This window comes from Bos grunniens, chromosome 3, assembly GCF_055505025.1.
Source record: "Bos grunniens cultivar Pamir isolate PY7600 chromosome 3, Bosgru_T2T1.0, whole genome shotgun sequence".
In the NCBI taxonomy this organism is placed as follows: Eukaryota; Metazoa; Chordata; class Mammalia; order Artiodactyla; family Bovidae; genus Bos; species Bos grunniens.
Window position 1 is genome coordinate 78,364,496 of NC_141167.1, and position 4,602 is coordinate 78,369,097.

The following is a 4,602-nucleotide window of genomic DNA, read 5'->3' on the forward strand; positions in this document are numbered from 1 at the left end:
CCTGGGCACATATTAGCTAGTCTTCAATAAGCTGCTAATTTACTGATAATGCCTTAAGGCATTTAACCCTCCAAGAGGGTTCTGCATTTCTGCATTTTTATCAGAAATCCTAAAAAAAAAAAAAAAACTCAATGCTAAAAACAGATGTTGTATGCTGTCTAACATTCTTGCCTTTCATTTATATTTGACTAATTACTAAGGCTAACCTTGTCTCTCATTTTACATAATATAAAGTTTTGATCATTGCTTAATTTTTATTCATGTTTTGCCTCATTTCACAAAATATTTTTGGAGACTTGTAATAAACACATACCATAAAGTGGTGAGCTATGAATAAATTAAAAATCAGGCTCAGAGAAATAAAAACTTGAAAGTTGTCCCCAGGCATAAAAGCAGAACACAAATGGAGCACTAGAACTGAGTTTCTCTCAAGTATGGTCTAGGATTCGTGGCGAAAGTGGTAAAGCAGGCGTGACATGTTACTAGTTATTCCCTGTCCCCCCCCCCCCCATCTCCTCCCCAAAACCCACTATTTCCGTAAAGGAAGTATATAGCTTTTCCTACATAAGACCCTAGAAGAAATTTCTCACCAGGATTATAAGCTTTTATTATCACATCCAAATCTGCATGCCTTTGAAAATAAAGGACACAGAACCAAAGAAAAAATAAGTTTTAGCTGAATTAAAATGGAGCACTGGGCAAGGAAGGGACAGTAGATATATCTGACATTTGAGAGAACTGTGTCTTTGTTTACTAGTTTATATCTCAGTAACAAATAACCAGGGATTTAAGAATCCTCATTGTGTACTTCAGAAATACCATGCAATCACCTGATATGGTTGCATCACTTTGGGGGTTCATATGAAAATAGTTGAAGTGATTTCACTTGAAAATTCTGTTTGCTGAACTTTGTGATACATGTTGTTATTCTATAGCATATTTAAGTTGTTCTTTACAGAATTAAACACCTTTATTTAATGGGCCACTGGGGAAATAATAATAGTTTCTAAGGAAAAGTTTTTTCCAGCATGTTTATTATTGACCTGAAGAGAGAATATATGGATTAAAACTATACTGGACATGAAGCTGTCAGGGGGAACTGGAACCATGGATGATGGAATCCGGGTCTCATTTCATTTTGAGACCCTAAGTGACCCTTGATGAAAAGAGCCTCTTCATGAAAGTGAAAGAGGAGAGTGAAAAAGTTGGCTTAAAACTCAACATTTATAAAACTAAGATCATGGCATCTAGTCCCATCATTTCATGGCAAATAGATGGGGAAACAATAGAAACAGTGACAGACTTTATTTTCTTGGGCTCCAAAGTCACTGCAGATGGTGACTACAGCCATGAAATTAAAAGACCCTTGCTCCTTGGAAGAAAAACTATGACCAACCTAGATAGCATATTAAAAAGCAGAGATATTTCTTTATCAGCAAAGATCCATACAGTCAAAGCTATGGTTTTTCCAGTAGTCATGTATGGATGTGAGAGTTGGACTATAAAGAAAGCTGAGTGCTGAAGAATTGATGCTTTTGAACTGTGGTGTTGGAGAAGACTCTTGAGAGTTCATTGGACTGCAAGGAGATCAAAGCAGCCAATCCTAAAGGAAATTAGTCCTGAATATTCATTGGAAGGACTGATGCTGAAGCTGAAGCTCCAATACTTTGGCCAGACAATGTAAAGAACCAACTCATTTGAAAAAACCCTGATGCTGGGAAAGATTGAAGGCAGGAGGAGAAAGCGATGACAGAGGATGAGATGGTTGGATGGCATCACTGACTCGATGGACATGAGTTTGAGCAAGCTCTGGGAGTTGGTGAAGGACAGGGAAGCCTGGCATGGTGTAGTCCATGGGGTCGCAAAGAGTTGGACACGACTGACCAACTGAACTGAGCTGAACTGAAGTGACCCTGTCACAAGTTGTCTGAAACATGTTCACATCAGCCAAATCCATTTCCACCTGTCCATGGGATTTCTCAGATAATTCTTCTGAGCTTCTGTTCCTTTCTCTGCTCTGTATCTACACTGGTTCAACCCTGTCATCTCAGGACTTGCTGCAGGTCTTTTGCTCACTGACCTACTTGGACCCTCTTCTCCAGCTCGACCCTTGGTGCTAGTTTCTGGAGATGGGCTTATGTTCAGTTCGACTCCATGCCCTGAAGCTCTGTGGCAAGGGTGTTCCTGGCCTCTCCTGCTCCTGCTTACCTGGCTTGGCTCAGCTTATCATGTTTCCTCATGGTATGTGAGTGTTTCAGTGTTTATCTCCTTCGTGTTCTGACTGGAGTCAAGGTTGAGGAAACCTGAGCGCTGCTCTGAGTTGTTTAACAAAACCGAAAAGCTCAAGGGAATATTCATAATTAATTCATCGTTCATTCATTGTCCATTGTGTGCTGGGTACTGAGACCACCAAGGCAAAAATAATAGACACTGTGTGTCTTCACAGAATTGAATTAACAGCAAAGGAGAAAGTCATTTCAAGGCAGCCTTTTATGTATGTGATTTACTTGTCATTGAGTTACCTAGTAGACATAGTTGATGGGACATTTAGGCAAGAGTGATAAGACAAAGAGGGAGTGTCAGTGTCCTGAATAGCAGCTATTAATTGCTCTAGCACAGTAGTTGTCAAACTGAGGTGATTTTGCTTCCCACTCCTGCCCCAGAGACACACAGCAATGTCTAGAGACATTGGATGTTACAACTGAGACAGTGCTTCATAGTGGTTAGATGTCAAGGTTGCTGCCAAACATCCTACAGCGCTTAGGACAGTCCCCCATAACAAAGAATTATCGAGTCTAAAAGGCCAGCAGTTCTGAACTTGAGAATCCTTGGCTAGTGTATGTGTCAATTGTATGTTTCTGAGAAAGCAACTCTCAAGAAAGCTTCCTTTAGCCTGTTGTTTGTTACTGTTAGTTGCAGCTGACATTCATTGAGGGCTTACTATATGCCAGGTATTTATTGTAAATAGTTTAAGTGGATTATCTCATTTAATCATCAAAAACTCTATGCTGGATAGAGACAGTACCAGGGCAAGTGAGAGCTGCACGGGCACTTGGAAACTCTCTGCCTCTCGGAGGAAAGATAATTAAAAATGGGCAGAGGAGATCGTAAGAGGGAAAATGTTATCATATGCATTCTTTGTGCAAACTTGCCAGGAGGAGCACAGGAAGAAGCACCGGGATGTTTCAGTCAACTTCTCAGAGTTTTCTAAGAAGTGCTCAGAGAGGTGGAAGACCATGTCTGCTACAGCGAAAAGAAAATTTGAAGAAATGAAAAAGGCAGACAAGGCCCGTTATGAAAGAGAAATGAAAACTTATATCCCTCCTAAAGGGGAAACAAAAAAGTTCAAGGATCCCAGTACACCCAAGAGGGATCCTTCAGCCTTTTTCTTGTTTTGTTCTGAGTATTGTCCAAAAGTCAAACATGACCATCCTGGCCTGTCCATTGGTGATGTTGCAAAGAAACTGGGAGAGACGTGGAATAACACTGCTGCAGATGACAAGCAGCCCTATGAGAAGAAGGCTGCTAAGCTGAAGGAAAAGTACGAAAAGGATATTGCTGCATCCCGAGCTAAAGGGAAGCCTAATGCAGCAAAAAGGGAGTCATCAAGGCTGAAAAAAGCAAGAAAAAGAAGGAAGAGGAGAAAGATGAGGAAGATGAAGAGGATGAAGAGGAGGAAGAAGGTGAAGAGGATGAGGAGGAAGAAGAAGAAAATGATGAATAAGTTGGTTCTAGTGCAGTTTTTTTTTTTTTTTTGTCTATAAAGCATTTAACCCCCCTGTGCACAACTTACTCCTGTTAAAGAAAAGCATTGAAATATAAGGCTGTGTAAGATTTGTTTTAAAACTGTACAGTGTCTTTTTTTGTGTAGTTAACACAGTACCAAATGTGTCTTTAGATAGCCCTGTCCTGGTGGTATTTTCAATAGCCACTAATCTTGCCTGGTGCAGTATGAGGGTTGTAGATAGGCAGGGAAATTTAAAGCAGGTTCTTATGGTGCACAGTGTAAATTAGGTATATATGGGGATGGTAGTTTTTTCATCTTCAGGTGTCTCTGACGCAGCTTATACGAATAATTGTTGTTCTGTTAACTGAATTACCACTCAGTAATTACAAATAAAGAAAAAACTGCAGCTGTTTTGTTGACATTCTGAATTCTTCTAAGTAAACACAATTTTTTAAATTAGTATTGTGTTTTCATAGGTCTGAAAATTTTTCTTTTTAAGGGGAAGCTAGTCTTTTGCTTTTGCCTATTTTGGATCACACGAATTATTACAGTGTTTATCTTTCATATAGTTAGCTGATAAATAAAAAGCTTTTGTCTACGCACCCTGCGTATCCATGATGAGGGTATAAAAGTTGAATTGAGACAGTTTTCATCCATAACTGAAACTTAAGTCTTGACCAGTTAATAGCAGATTTCACATAGCCCAGTTATGTTTACAAAGTGAAGAGTAATGGGATTATTCACAGCATGGGATTATTAGAATCAAACATTTTGAAAGTCTGTCCTTGAAGGACTAATACAAAAGTATGTTCTAGTCTTTACGTGAAGACTCTATACTCTTTAACTCCCATTACCATGTAATGGCAGTTTTATTT

General features: G+C 39.3%; 1 pseudogene; it reads left to right on the plus strand.

The window, feature by feature from the left end:
- Positions 1 to 3,096: 3,096 nt before the first annotated feature.
- On the plus strand, positions 3,097 to 3,829 carry LOC147375894 (high mobility group protein B1 pseudogene; annotated as a pseudogene).
- Positions 3,830 to 4,602: the final 773 nt, after the last annotated feature.